At 43.7% G+C, this 17,790-nt stretch overlaps 1 protein-coding gene across 1 annotated transcript in view; it reads left to right on the top strand.

Annotated features, from left to right (window-relative positions):
• The window catches only part of FKBP4 (FKBP prolyl isomerase 4), a 32,534-nt gene that overhangs the window by 553 nt on the left and 14,191 nt on the right, over nt 1–17,790 (top strand). The gene's annotated exons all lie outside the window — the stretch shown is intronic.

The raw sequence follows: 17,790 nt of genomic DNA, 5'->3' as shown, positions 1-17,790 counted from the left end.
CCTGTACTGATCCTGAGTTACATCCTGTATTATACCCCAGAGCTGCACTCACTATTCTGCTGCTGGTGTAGTCACTGTGTACATACATGACATTACTTATCCTGTACTGATCCTGAGTTACATCCTGTATTATACTCCAGAGCTGCACTCACTATTCTGCTGCTGGTGCAGTCACTGTGTACATACATGACATTACTTATCCTGTACTGATCCTGAGTTACATCCTGTATTATACTCCAGAGCTGCACTCACTATTCTGCTGCTGGTGCAGTCATGGTGTACATACATGACATTACTTATCCTGTACTGATCCTGAGTTACATCGTGTATTACACCCCAGAGCTGCACTCACTATTCTGCTGCTGGTGCAGTCACTGTGTACATACATGACATTACTTATCCGGTACTGATCCTGTGTTACATCCTGTATTATACCCCAGAGCTGCACTCACTATTCTGCTGCTGGTGCAGTCACTGTGTACATACATGACATTACTTATCCTGTACTGATCCTGAGTTACATCCTGTATTATACCCCAGGGCTGCACTCACTATTCTGCTGCTGGTGCAGTCACTGTGTACATACATGACATTACTTATCCTGTACTGATCCTGAGTTACATCCTGTATTATACCCCAGAGCTGCACTCACTATTCTGCTGCTGGTGCAGTCACTGTGTACATACATGACATTACTTATCCTGTACTGATCCTGAGTTACATCCTGTATTATACCCCAGAGCTACTCTCACTATTCTGCTGCTGGTGCAGTCACTGTGTACATACATGACATTACTTATCCTGTACTGATCCTGAGTTACATCCTGTATTATACTCCAGAGCTGCACTCACTATTCTGCTGCTGGTGCAGTCACTGTGTACATACATGACATTACTTATCCTGTACTGATCCTGAGTTACATCCTGTATTATACCCCAGAGCTGCACTCACTATTCTGCTGCTGGTGCAGTCACTGTGTACATACATGACGTTACTTATCCTGAGTTACATCCTGTATTATACTCCAGAGCTGCACTCACTATTCTGCTGCTGGTGCAGTCACTGTGTACATACATGACATTACTTATCCTGTACTGATCCTGAGTTACATCCTGTATTATACACCAGAGCTGCACTCACTATTCTGCTGCTGGTGCAGTCACTGTGTACATACATGACATTACTTATCCTGTACTGATCCTGAGTTATATCCTGTATTATACTCCAGAGCTGCACTCACTATTCTGCTGCTGGTGCAGTCACTGTGTACATACATGACATTACTTATCCTGTACTGATCCTGAGTTACATCCTGTATTATACCCCAGAGCTGCACTCACTATTCTGCTGCTGGTGCAGTCACTGTGTACATACATGACATTACTTATCCTGTACTGATCCTGAGTTACATCCTGTATTATACACCAGAGCTGCACTCACTATTCTGCTGCTGGTGCAGTCACTGTGTACATACATGACATTACTTATCCTGTACTGATCCTGAGTTACATCCTGTATTATACCCCAGAGCTGCACTCACTATTCTGCTGCTGGTGCAGTCACTGTGTACATACATGACATTACTTATCCTGTGCTGATCCTGAGTTACATCCTGTATTATACCCCAGAGCTGCACTCACTATTCTGCTGCTGGTGCAGTCACTGTGTACATACATGACATTACTTATCCTGTACTGATCCTGAGTTACATCCTGTATTATACCCCAGAGCTGCACTCACTATTCTGCTGCTGGTGCAGTCACTGTGTACATACATGACATTACTTATCCTGTACTGATCCGGAGTTACATCCTGTATTATACCCCAGAGCTGCACTCACTATTCTGCTGCTGGTGCAGTCACTGTACATACATGACATTACTTATCCTGTACTGATCCTGAGTTACATCCTGTATTATACTCCAGAGCTGCACTCACTATTCTGCTGCTGGTGCAGTCACTGTGTACATACATGACATTACTTATCCTGTACTGATCCTGAGTTACATCCTGTATTATACTCCAGAGCTGCACTCACTATTCTGCTGCTGGTGCAGTCACTGTGTACATACATGACGTTACTTATCCTGAGTTACATCCTGTATTATACTCCAGAGCTGCACTCACTATTCTGCTGCTGGTGCAGTCACTGTGTACATACATGACATTACTTATCCTGTACTGATCCTGAGTTATATCCTGTATTATACTCCAGAGCTGCACTCACTATTCTGCTGCTGGTGCAGTCACTGTGTACATACATGACATTACTTATCCTGTACTGATCCTGAGTTACATCCTGTATTATACCCCAGAGCTGCACTCACTATTCTGCTGCTGGTGCAGTCACTGTGTACATACATGACATTACTTATCCTGTGCTGATCCTGAGTTACATCCTGTATTATACCCCAGAGCTGCACTCACTATTCTGCTGCTGGTGCAGTCACTGTGTACATACATGACATTACTTATCCTGTACTGATCCGGAGTTACATCCTGTATTATACCCCAGAGCTGCACTCACTATTCTGCTGCTGGTGCAGTCACTGTGTACATACATGACATTACTTATCCTGTACTGATCCTGAGTTACATCCTGTATTATACCCCAGAGCTGCACTCACTATTCTGCTGCTGGTGCAGTCACTGTGTACATACATGACATTACTTATCCTGTACTGATCCTGAGTTACATCCTGTATTATACCCCAGAGCTGCACTCACTATTCTGCTGCTGGTGCAGTCACTGTGTACATACATGACATTACTTATCCTGTGCTGATCCTGAGTTACATCCTGTATTATACCCCAGAGCTGCACTCACTATTCTGCTGCTGGTGCAGTCACTGTACATACATGACATTACTTATCCTGTACTGATCCTGAGTTACATCCTGTATTATACTCCAGAGCTGCACTCACTATTCTGCTGCTGGTGCAGTCACTGTGTACATACATGACATTACTTATCCTGTACTGATCCTGAGTTACATCCTGTATTATACCCCAGAGCTGCACTCACTATTCTGCTGCTGGTGCAGTCACTGTGTACATACATGACATTACTTATCCTGTGCTGATCCTGAGTTACATCCTGTATTATACCCCAGAGCTGCACTCACTATTCTGCTGCTGGTGCAGTCACTGTGTACATACATGACATTACTTATCCTGTACTGATCCGGAGTTACATCCTGTATTATACCCCAGAGCTGCACTCACTATTCTGCTGCTGGTGCAGTCACTGTACATACATGACATTACTTATCCTGTACTGATCCTGAGTTACATCCTGTATTATACTCCAGAGCTGCACTCACTATTCTGCTGCTGGTGCAGTCACTGTGTACATACATGACATTACTTATCCTGTACTGATCCTGAGTTACATCCTGTATTATACTCCAGAGCTGCACTCACTATTCTGCTGCTGGTGCAGTCACTGTGTACATACATGACATTACTTATCCTGTACTGATCCTGAGTTACATCCTGTATTATACCCCAGAGCTGCACTCACTATTCTGCTGCTGGTGCAGTCACTGTGTACATACATGACATTACTTATCCTGTACTGATCCTGAGTTACATCCTGTATTATACCCCAGAGCTGCACTCACTATTCTGCTGCTGGTGCAGTCACTGTGTACATACATGACATTACTTATCCTGTACTTATCCTGAGTTACATCCTGTATTATATCCCAGAGCTGCACTCACTATTCTGCTGCTGGTGCAGTCGCTGTGTACATACATGACATTACTTATCCTGTACTGATCCTGAGTTACATCCTGTATTATACCCCAGAGCTGCACTCACTATTCTGCTGCTGGTGCAGTCACTGTGTATATATATGACATTGCTTATCCTGTACTGATCCTGAGTTACATCCTGTATTATACTCCAGAGCTGCACTCACTATTCTGCTGCTGGTGCAGTCACTGTGTACATACATGACATTACTTATCCTGTACTGATCCTGAGTTACATCCTGTATTATACCCCAGAGCTGCACTCACTATTCTGCTGCTGGTGCAGTCACTGTGTACATACATGACATTACTTATCCTGTACTGATCCTGAGTTACATCCTGTATTATACCCCAGAGCTGCACTCACTATTCTGCTGCTGGTGCAGTCACTGTGTACATACATGACATTACTTATCCTGTGCTGATCCTGAGTTACATCCTGTATTATACCCCAGAGCTGCACTCACTATTCTGCTGCTGGTGCAGTCACTGTGTACATACATGACATTACTTATCCTGTGCTGATCCTGAGTTACATCCTGTATTATACCCCAGAGCTGCACTCACTATTCTGCTGCTGGTGCAGTCACTGTGTACATACATGACATTACTTATCCTGTACTGATCCGGAGTTACATCCTGTATTATACCCCAGAGCTGCACTCACTATTCTGCTGCTGGTGCAGTCACTGTACATACATGACATTACTTATCCTGTACTGATCCTGAGTTACATCCTGTATTATACCCCAGAGCTGCACTCACTATTCTGCTGCTGGTGCAGTCACTGTGTACATACATGACATTACTTATCCTGTACTGATCCTGAGTTACATCCTGTATTATACTCCAGAGCTGCACTCACTATTCTGCTGCTGGTGCAGTCACTGTGTACATACATGACATTACTTATCCTGTACTGATCCTGAGTTACATCCTGTATTATACCCCAGAGCTGCACTCACTATTCTGCTGCTGGAGCAGTCACTGTGTACATACATGACATTACTTATCCTGTACTGATCCTGAGTTACATCCTGTATTATACCCCAGAGCTGCACTCACTATTCTGCTGCTGGTGCAGTCACTGTGTACATACATGACATTACTTATCCTGTACTGATCCTGAGTTACATCCTGTATTATACCCCAGAGCTGCACTCACTATTCTGCTGCTGGTGCAGTCACTGTGTACATACATGACATTACTTATCCTGTACTGATCCTGAGTTACATCCTGTATTATACTCCAGAGCTGCACTCACTACTCTGCTGCTGGTGTAGTCACTGTGTACATACATGACATTACTTATCCTGTACTGATCCTGAGTTACATCCTGTATTATACCCCAGAGCTGCACTCACTATTCTGCTGCTGGTGCAGTCACTGTGTACATACATGACATTACTTATCCTGTACTGATCCTGAGTTACATCCTGTATTATACCCCAGAGCTGCACTCACTATTCTGCTGCTGGTGCAGTCACTGTGTACATACATGACATTACTTATCCTGTACTTATCCTGAGTTACATCCTGTATTATACCCCAGAGCTGCACTCACTATTCTGCTGCTGGTGCAGTCACTGTGTACATACATGACATTACTTATCCTGTACTGATCCTGAGTTACATCCTGTATTATACCCCAGAGCTGCCCTCACTATTCTGCTGCTGGTGCAGTCACTGTGTACATACATGACATTACTTATCCCGTACTGATCCTGAGTTACATCCTGTATTATACCCCAGAGCTGCACTCACTATTCTGCTGCTGGTGCAGTCACTGTGTACATACATGACATTACTTATCCTGTACTGATCCTGAGTTACATCCTGTATTATACCCCAGAGCTGCACTCACTATTCTGCTGCTGGTGCAGTCACTGTACATACATGACATTACTTATCCTGTACTGATCCTGAGTTACATCCAGTATTATATCCCAGAGCTGCACTCACTATTCTGCTGCTGGTGCAGTCACTGTGTACATACATTACATTGCTTATCCTGTACTGATCCTGAGTTACATCCTGTATTATACTCCAGAGCTGCACTCACTATTCTGCTGCTGGTGCAGTCACTGTGTACATACATGACATTACTTATTGTGTACTGATCCTGAGTTACATCCTGTATTATACCCCAGAGCTGCACTCACTATTCTGCTGCTGGTGCAGTCACTGTGTACATACATGACATTACTTATCCTGTACTGATCCTGAGTTACATCCTGTATTATACTCCAGAGCTGCACTCACTATTCTGCTGCTGGTGCAGTCACTGTGTACATACATGACATTACTTATCCTGTACTGATCCTGAGTTACATCCTGTATTATACCCCAGAGCTGCACTCACTATTCTGCTGCTGGTGCAGTCACTGTGTACATACATGACATTACTTATCCTGTACTGATCCTGAGTTACATCCTGTATTATACACCAGAGCTGCACTCACTATTCTGCTGCTGGTGCAGTCACTGTGTACATACATGACATTACTTATCCTGTACTGATCCTGAGTTACATCCTGTATTATACTCCAGAGCTGCACTCACTATTCTGCTGCTGGTGCAGTCACTGTGTACATACATGACATTACTTATCCTGTACTGATCCTGAGTTACATCCTGTATTATACCCCAGAGCTGCACTCACTATTCTGCTGCTGGTGCAGTCACTGTGTACATACATGACATTACTTATCCTGTACTGATCCTGAGTTACATCCTGTATTATACTCCAGAGCTGCACTCACTATTCTGCTGCTGGTGCAGTCACTGTGTACATACATGACATTACTTATCCTGTACTGATCCTGAGTTACATTCCTGTATTATACCCCAGAGCTGCACTCACTATTCTGCTGCTGGTGCAGTCACTGTGTACATACATGACATTACTTATCCTGTACTGATCCTGAGTTACATCCTGTATTATACTCCAGAGCTGCACTCACTATTCTGCTGCTGGTACAGTCACTGTACATACATGACATTACTTATCCTGTACTGATCCTGAGTTACATCCTGTATTATACCCCAGAGCTGCACTCACTATTCTGCTGCTGGTGCAGTCACTGTGTACATACATGACATTACTTATCCTGTACTGATCCTGAGTTACATCCTGTATTATACCCCAGAGCTGCACTCACTATTCTGCTGCTGGTGCAGTCACTGTGTACATACATGACATTACTTATCCTGTACTGATCCTGAGTTACATCCTGTATTATACACCAGAGCTGCACTCACTATTCTGCTGCTGGTGCAGTCACTGTGTACATACATGACATTACTTATCCTGTACTGATCCTGAGTTACATCCTGTATTATACTCCAGAGCTGCACTCACTATTCTGCTGCTGGTGCAGTCACTGTGTACATACATGACATTACTTATCCTGTACTGATCCTGGGTTGCATCCTGTATTATACCCCAGAGCTGCACTCACTATTCTGCTGCTGGTGCAGTCACTGTGTACATACATGACATTACTTATCCTGTACTGATCCTGAGTTACATCCTGTATTATACCCCAGAGCTGCACTCACTATTCTGCTGCTGGTGCAGTCACTGTGTACATACATGACATTACTTATCCTGTACTGATCCTGAGTTACATCCTGTATTATACCCCAGAGCTGTACTCACTATTCTGCTGCTGGTGCAGTCACTGTGTACATACATGACATTACTTATCCGGTACTGATCCTGTGTTACATCCTGTATTATACTCCAGAGCTGCACTCACTATTCTGCTGCTGGTGCAGTCACTGTGTACATACATGACATTACTTATCCTGTACTGATCCTGAGTTACATCCTGTATTATACCCCAGAGCTGCACTCACTATTCTGCTGCTGGTGCAGTCACTGTGTACATACATGACATTACTTATCCTGTACTGATCCTGAGTTACATCCTGTATTATACTCCAGAGCTGCACTCACTATTCTGCTGCTGGTGCAGTCACTGTGTACATACATGACATTACTTATCCTGTACTGATCCTGAGTTACATCCTGTATTATACCCCAGAGCTGCACTCACTATTCTGCTGCTGGTGCAGTCACTGTGTACATACATGACATTACTTATCCTGTACTGATCCTGAGTTACATCCTGTATTATACCCCAGAGCTGCACTCACTATTCTGCTGCTGGTGCAGTCACTGTGTACATACATGACATTACTTATCCTGTACTGATCCTGAGTTACATCCTGTATTTTACCCCAGAGCTGCACTCACTATTCTGCTGCTGGTGCAGTCACTGTGTACATACATGACATTACTTATTCTGTACTGATCCTGAGTTACATCCTGTATTATACCCCAGAGCTGCACTCACTATTCTGCTGCTGGTGCAGTCACTGTGTACATACATGACATTACTTATCCTGTACTGATCCTGAGTTACATCCTGTATTATACCCCAGAGCTGCACTCCCTATTCTGCTGCTGGTGCAGTCACTGTGTACATACATGACATTACTTATCCTGTACTGATCCTGAGTTACATCCTGTATTATACCCCAGAGCTGCACTCACTATTCTGCTGCTGGTGCAGTCACTGTGTACATACATGACATTACTTATCCTGTACTGATCCTGAGTTACATCCTGTATTATACCCCAGAGCTGCACTCACTATTCTGCTGCTGGTGCAGTCACTGTATACATACATGACATTACTTATCCTGTACTGACCCTGAGTTACATCCTGTATTATACCCCAGAGCTGCACTCACTATTCTGCTGCTGGTGCAGTCACTGTATACATACATGACATTACTTATCCTGTACTGATCCTGAGTTACATCCTGTACTGATCCTGAGTTACATCCTGTACTGATCCTGAGTTACATCCTGTATTATACCCCAGAGCTGCACTCACTATTCTGCTGCTGGTGCAGTCACTGTGTACATACATGACATTACTTATCCTGTACTGATCCTGAGTTGCATCCTGTATTATACTGCAGAGCTGCACTCACTATTCTGCTGCTGGTGCAGTCACTGTACATACATGACATTACTTATCCTGTGCTGATCCTGAGTTACATCCTGTATTATACCCCAGAGCTGCACTCACTATTCTGCTGCTGGTGCAGTCACTGTGTACATACATGACATTACTTATCCTGTACTGATCCTGAGTTACATCCTGTATTATACTCCAGAGCTGCACTCACTATTCTGCTGCTGGTGCAGTCACTGTGTACATACATGACATTATGTATCCTGTACTGATCCTGAGTTACATCCTGTATTATACCCCAGAGCTGCACTCACTATTCTGCTGCTGGAGTCACTGTACATACATGACATTACTTATCCTGTACTGATCCTGAGTTACATCCTGTATTATACCCCAGAGCTGCACTCACTATTCTGCTGCTGGTGCAGTCACTGTGTACATACATGACATTACTTATCCTGTACTGATCCTGAGTTACATCCTGTATTATACCCCAGAGCTGCACTCACTATTCTGCTGCTGGTGCAGTCACTGTGTACATACATGACATTACTTATCCTGTACTGATCCTGAGTTACATCCTGTATTATACCCCAGAGCTGCACTCACTATTCTGCTGCTGGTGCAGTCACTGTGTACATACATGACATTACTAATCCTGTACTGATCCTGAGTTACATCCTGTATTATACTCCAGAGCTGCACTCACTATTCTGCTGCTGGTGCAGTCACTGTGTACATACATGACATTACTTATCCTGTACTGATCCTGAGTTACATCCTGTATTATACCCCAGAGCTGCACTCACTATTCTGCTGCTGGTGCAGTCACTGTGTACATACATGACATTACTTATCCTGTACTGATCCTGAGTTACATCCTGTATTATACCCCAGAGCTGCACTCACTATTCTGCTGCTGGTGCAGTCACTGTGTACATACATGACATTACTTATCCTGTACTGATCCTGAGTTACATCCTGTATTATACTCCAGAGCTGCACTCACTATTCTGCTGCTGGTGCAGTCACTGTGTACATACATGACATTACTTATCCTGTACTTATCCTGAGTTACATCCTGTATTATACCCCAGAGCTGCACTCACTATTCTGCTGCTGGTGCAGTCACTGTGTACATACATGGCATTACTTATCCTGTACTGATCCTGAGTTACATCCTGTATTATACCCCAGAGCTGCACTCAATATTCTGCTGCTGGTGCAGTCACTGTGTACATACATGACATTACTTATCCTGTACTGATCCTGAGTTACATCCTGTATTATACCCCACAGCTGCACTCACTATTCTGCTGCTGGTGCAGTCACTGTGTACATACATGACATTACTTATCCTGTACTGATCCTGAGTTACATCCTGTATTATACCCCAGAGCTGCACTCACTATTCTGCTGCTGGTGCAGTCACTGTGTACATACATGACATTACTTATCCTGTACTGATCCTGAGTTACATCCTGTATTATACCCCACAGCTGCACTCACTATTCTGCTGCTGGTGCAGTCACTGTGTACATACATGACATTACTTATCCTGTACTGATCCTGAGTTACATCCTGTATTATACCCCAGAGCTGCACTCACTATTCTGCTGCTGGTGCAGGCACTGTGTACATACATGACATTACTTATCCTGTACTGATCCTGAGTTACATCCTGTATTATACTCCAGAGCTGCACTCACTATTCTGCTGCTGGTGCAGTCACTGTGTACATACATGACATTACTTATCCTGTACTGATCCTGAGTTACATCCTGTATTATACTCCAGAGCTGCACTCACTATTCTGCTGCTGGTGCAGTCACTGTGTACATACATGACATTACTTATCCTGTACTTATCCTGAGTTACATCCTGTATTATACCCCAGAGCTGCACTCACTATTCTGCTGCTGGTGCAGTCACTGTGTACATACATGGCATTACTTATCCTGTACTGATCCTGAGTTACATCCTGTATTATACCCCAGAGCTGCACTCAATATTCTGCTGCTGGTGCAGTCACTGTGTACATACATGACATTACTTATCCTGTACTGATCCTGAGTTACATCCTGTATTATACCCCACAGCTGCACTCACTATTCTGCTGCTGGTGCAGTCACTGTGTACATACATGACATTACTTATCCTGTACTGATCCTGAGTTACATCCTGTATTATACCCCAGAGCTGCACTCACTATTCTGCTGCTGGTGCAGTCACTGTGTACATACATGACATTACTTATCCTGTACTGATCCTGAGTTACATCCTGTATTATACACCAGAGCTGCACTCACTATTCTGCTGCTGGTGCAGTCACTGTGTACATATATGACATTACTTATCCTGTACTGATCCTGAGTTACATCCTGTATTATACACCACAGCTGCACTCACTATTCTGCTGCTGGTGCAGTCACTGTGTACATACATGACATTACTTATCCTGTACTGATCCTGAGTTACATCCTGTATTATACCCCAGAGCTGCACTCACTATTCTGCTGCTGGTGCAGGCACTGTGTACATACATGACATTACTTATCCTGTACTGATCCTGAGTTACATCCTGTATTATACTCCAGAGCTGCACTCACTATTCTGCTGCTGGTGCAGTCACTGTGTACATACATGACATTACTTATCCTGTACTGATCCTGAGTTACATCCTGTATTATACTCCAGAGCTGCACTCACTATTCTGCTGCTGGTGCAGTCACTGTGTACATACATGACATTACTTATCCTGTACTGATCCTGAGTTACATCCTGTATTATACCCCAGAGCTGCACTCACTATTCTGCTGCTGGTGCAGGCACTGTGTACATACATGACATTACTTATCCTGTACTGATCCTGAGTTACATCCTGTATTATACTCCAGAGCTGCACTCACTATTCTGCTGCTGGTGCAGTCACTGTGTACATACATGACATTACTTATCCTGTACTGATCCTGAGTTACATCCTGTATTATACCCCAGTGCTGCACTCACTATTCTGCTGCTGGTGCAGTCACTGTGTACATACATGACATTACTTATCCTGTACTGATCCTGAGTTACATCCTGTATTATACCCCAGAGCTGCACTCACTATTCTGCTGCTGGTGCAGTCACTGTGTACATACATGGCATTACTTATCCTGTACTGATCCTGAGTTACATCCTGTATTATACCCCAGAGCTGCACTCAATATTCTGCTGCTGGTGCAGTCACTGTGTACATACATGACATTACTTATCCTGTACTGATCCTGAGTTACATCCTGTATTATACCCCACAGCTGCACTCACTATTCTGCTGCTGGTGCAGTCACTGTGTACATACATGACATTACTTATCCTGTACTGATCCTGAGTTACATCCTGTATTATACCCCAGAGCTGCACTCACTATTCTGCTGCTGGTGCAGTCACTGTGTACATACATGACATTACTTATCCTGTACTGATCCTGAGTTACATCCTGTATTATACACCAGAGCTGCACTCACTATTCTGCTGCTGGTGCAGTCACTGTGTACATATATGACATTACTTATCCTGTACTGATCCTGAGTTACATCCTGTATTATACACCACAGCTGCACTCACTATTCTGCTGCTGGTGCAGTCACTGTGTACATACATGACATTACTTATCCTGTACTGATCCTGAGTTACATCCTGTATTATACCCCAGAGCTGCACTCACTATTCTGCTGCTGGTGCAGGCACTGTGTACATACATGACATTACTTATCCTGTACTGATCCTGAGTTACATCCTGTATTATACTCCAGAGCTGCACTCACTATTCTGCTGCTGGTGCAGTCACTGTGTACATACATGACATTACTTATCCTGTACTGATCCTGAGTTACATCCTGTATTATACTCCAGAGCTGCACTCACTATTCTGCTGCTGGTGCAGTCACTGTGTACATACATGACATTACTTATCCTGTACTGATCCTGAGTTACATCCTGTATTATACCCCAGAGCTGCACTCACTATTCTGCTGCTGGTGCAGTCACTGTGTACATACATGACATTACTTATCCTGTACTGATCCTGAGTTACATCCTGTATTATACTCCAGAGCTGCACTCACTATTCTGCTGCTGGTGCAGTCACTGTGTACATACATGACATTACTTATCCTGTACTGATCCTGAGTTACATCCTGTATTATACTCCAGAGCTGCACTCACTATTCTGCTGCTGGTGCAGTCACTGTGTACATACATGACATTACTTATCCTGTACTGATCCTGAGTTACATCCTGTATTATACCCCAGAGCTGCACTCACTATTCTGCTGCTGGTGCAGTCACTGTGTACATACATGACATTACTTATCCTGTACTGATCCTGAGTTACATCCTGTATTATACTCCAGAGCTGCACTCACTATTCTGCTGCTGGTGCAGTCACTGTGTACATACATGACATTACTTATCCTGTACTGATCCTGAGTTACATCCTGTATTATACCCCAGAGCTGCACTCACTATTCTGCTGCTGGTGCAGGCACTGTGTACATACATGACATTACTTATCCTGTACTGATCCTGAGTTACATCCTGTATTATACTCCAGAGCTGCACTCACTATTCTGCTGCTGGTGCAGTCACTGTGTACATACATGACATTACTTATCCTGTACTGATCCTGAGTTACATCCTGTATTATACTCCAGAGCTGCACTCACTATTCTGCTGCTGGTGCAGTCACTGTGTACATACATGACATTACTTATCCTGTACTGATCCTGAGTTACATCCTGTATTATACCCCAGAGCTGCACTCACTATTCTGCTGCTGGTGCAGTCACTGTGTACATACATGACATTACTTATCCTGTACTGATCCTGAGTTACATCCTGTATTATACCCCAGAGCTGCACTCACTATTCTGCTGCTGGTGCAGTCACTGTGTACATACATGACATTACTTATCCTGTACTGATCCTGAGTTACATCCTGTATTATACCCCAGAGCTGCACTCACTATTCTGCTGCTGGTGCAGTCACTGTATACATACATGACATTACTTATCCTGTACTGACCCTGAGTTACATCCTGTATTATACCCCAGAGCTGCACTCACTATTCTGCTGCTGGTGCAGTCACTGTATACATACATGACATTACTTATCCTGTACTGATCCTGAGTTACATCCTGTACTGATCCTGAGTTACATCCTGTACTGATCCTGAGTTACATCCTGTACTGATCCTGAGTTACATCCTGTACTGATCCTGAGTTACATCCTGTATTATACCCCAGAGCTGCACTCACTATTCTGCTGCTGGTGCAGTCACTGTGTACATACATGACATTACTTATCCTGTACTGATCCCGAGTTGCATCCTGTATTATACTCCAGAGCTGCACTCACTATTCTGCTGCTGGTGCAGTCACTGTGTACATACATGGCATTACTTATCCTGTACTGATCCTGAGTTGCATCCTGTATTATACTGCAGAGCTGCACTCACTATTCTGCTGCTGGTGCAGTCACTGTACATACATGACATTACTTATCCTGTGCTGATCCTGAGTTACATCCTGTATTATACCCCAGAGCTGCACTCACTATTCTGCTGCTGGTGCAGTCACTGTGTACATACATGACATTACTTATCCTGTACTGATCCTGAGTTACATCCTGTATTATACCCCAGAGCTGCACTCACTATTCTGCTGCTGGAGTCACTGTACATACATGACATTACTTATCCTGTACTGATCCTGAGTTACATCCTGTATTATACCCCAGAGCTGCACTCACTATTCTGCTGCTGGTGCAGTCACTGTGTACATACATGACATTACTTATCCTGTACTGATCCTGAGTTACATCCTGTATTATACCCCAGAGCTGCACTCACTATTCTGCTGCTGGTGCAGTCACTGTGTACATACATGACATTACTAATCCTGTACTGATCCTGAGTTACATCCTGTATTATACCCCAGAGCTGCACTCACTATTCTGCTGCTGGTGCAGTCACTGTGTACATACATGACATTACTTATCCTGTACTGATCCTGAGTTACATCCTGTATTATACCCCAGAGCTGCACTCACTATTCTGCTGCTGGAGTCACTGTGTACATACATGACATTACTTATCCTGTACTGATCCTGAGTTACATCCTGTATTATACCCCAGAGCTGCACTCACTATTCTGCTGCTGGTGCAGTCACTGTGTACATACATGACATTACTTATCCTGTACTGATCCTGAGTTACATCCTGTATTATACCCCAGAGCTGCACTCACTATTCTGCTGCTGGTGCAGTCACTGTGTACATACATGACATTACTTATCCTGTACTGATCCTGAGTTACATCCTGTATTATACCCCAGAGCTGCACTCACTATTCTGCTGCTGGTGCAGTCACTGTGTACATACATGACATTACTTATCCTGTACTGATCCTGAGTTACATCCTGTATTATACCCCACAGCTGCACTCACTATTCTGCTGCTGGTGCAGTCACTGTGTACATACATGACATTACTTATCCTGTACTGATCCTGAGTTACATCCTGTATTATACCCCAGAGCTGCACTCACTATTCTGCTGCTGGTGCAGGCACTGTGTACATACATGACATTACTTATCCTGTACTGATCCTGAGTTACATCCTGTATTATACTCCAGAGCTGCACTCACTATTCTGCTGCTGGTGCAGTCACTGTGTACATACATGACATTACTTATCCTGTACTGATCCTGAGTTACATCCTGTATTATACCCCAGAGCTGCACTCACTATTCTGCTGCTGGTGCAGTCACTGTGTACATACATGACATTACTTATCCTGTACTTATCCTGAGTTACATCCTGTATTATACCCCAGAGCTGCACTCACTATTCTGCTGCTGGTGCAGTCACTGTGTACATACATGGCATTACTTATCCTGTACTGATCCTGAGTTACATCCTGTATTATACCCCAGAGCTGCACTCAATATTCTGCTGCTGGTGCAGTCACTGTGTACATACATGACATTACTTATCCTGTACTGATCCTGAGTTACATCCTGTATTATACCCCACAGCTGCACTCACTATTCTGCTGCTGGTGCAGTCACTGTGTACATACATGACATTACTTATCCTGTACTGATCCTGAGTTACATCCTGTATTATACACCAGAGCTGCACTCACTATTCTGCTGCTGGTGCAGTCACTGTGTACATATATGACATTACTTATCCTGTACTGATCCTGAGTTACATCCTGTATTATACCCCAGAGCTGCACTCACTATTCTGCTGCTGGTGCAGTCACTGTGTACATACATGACATTACTTATCCTGTACTGATCCTGAGTTACATCCTGTATTATACCCCAGAGCTGCACTCACTATTCTGCTGCTGGTGCAGTCACTGTGTACATACATGACATTACTTATCCTGTACTGATCCTGAGTTACATCCTGTATTATACTCCAGAGCTGCACTCACTATTCTGCTGCTGGTGCAGTCACTGTGTACATACATGACATTACTTATCCTGTACTGATCCTGAGTTACATCCTGTATTATACCCCAGAGCTGCACTCACTATTCTGCTGCTGGTGCAGGCACTGTGTACATACATGACATTACTTATCCTGTACTGATCCTGAGTTACATCCTGTATTATACTCCAGAGCTGCACTCACTATTCTGCTGCTGGTGCAGTCACTGTGTACATACATGACGTTACTTATCCTGTACTGATCCTGAGTTACATCCTGTATTATACCCCAGAGCTGCACTCACTATTCTGCTGCTGGTGCAGTCACCGTGTACATACATGACATTACTTATCCTGTACTGATCCTGAGTTACATCCTGTATTATACTCCAGAGCTGCACTCACTATTCTGCTGCTGGTGCAGTCACTGTGTACATACATGACATTACTTATCCTGTACTGATCCTGAGTTACATCCTGTATTATACTCCAGAGCTGCACTCACTATTCTGCTGCTGGTGCAGTCACTGTGTACATACATGACATTACTTATCCTGTACTGATCCTGAGTTACATCCTGTATTATACCCCAGAGCTGCACTCACTATTCTGCTACAGGTGCAGTCACTGTGTACATACATGACATTACTTATCCTGTACTGATCCTGAGTTACATCCTGTATTATACCCCAGAGCTGCACTCACTATTCTGCTGCTGGTGCAGTCACCGTGTACATACATGACATTACTTATCCTGTACTGATCCTGAGTTACATCCTGTATTATACTCCAGAGCTGCACTCACTATTCTGCAGCTGGTGCAGTCACTGTGTACATACATGACATTACTTATCCTGTACTGATCCTGAGTTACATCCTGTATTATACTCCAGAGCTGCACTCACTATTCTGCTGCTGGTGCAGTCACTGTGTACATACATGACATTACTTATCCTGTACTGATCCTGAGTTACATCCTGTATTATACCCCAGAGCTGCACTCACTATTCTGCTACAGGTGCAGTCACTGTGTACATACATGACATTACTTATCCTGTACTGATCCTGAGTTACATCCTGTATTATACCCCAGAGCTGCACTCACTATTCTGCTGCTGGTGCAGTCACCGTGTACATACATGACATTACTTATCCTGTACTGATCCTGAGTTACATCCTGTATTATACTCCAGAGCTGCACTCACTATTCTGCTGCTGGTGCAGTCACTGTGTACATACATGACATTACTTATCCTGTACTGATCCTGAGTTACATCCTGTATTATACTCCAGAGCTGCACTCACTATTCTGCTGCTGGTGCAGTCACTGTGTACATACATGACATTACTTATCCTGTACTGATCCTGAGTTACATCCTGTATTATACCCCAGAGCTGCACTCACTATTCTGCTACAGGTGCAGTCACTGTGTACATACATGACATTACTTATCCTGTACTGATCCTGAGTTACATCCTGTATTATACCCCAGAGCTGCACTCACTATTCTGCTGCTGGTGCAGTCACTGTGTACATACATGACATTACTTATCC

The sequence above is a fragment of the Engystomops pustulosus genome, unplaced genomic scaffold (assembly GCF_040894005.1).
Source record: "Engystomops pustulosus unplaced genomic scaffold, aEngPut4.maternal MAT_SCAFFOLD_225, whole genome shotgun sequence".
Classification (NCBI taxonomy): domain Eukaryota; kingdom Metazoa; phylum Chordata; class Amphibia; order Anura; family Leptodactylidae; genus Engystomops; species Engystomops pustulosus.
This window is presented reverse-complemented; position numbering and strand designations above follow the sequence as displayed.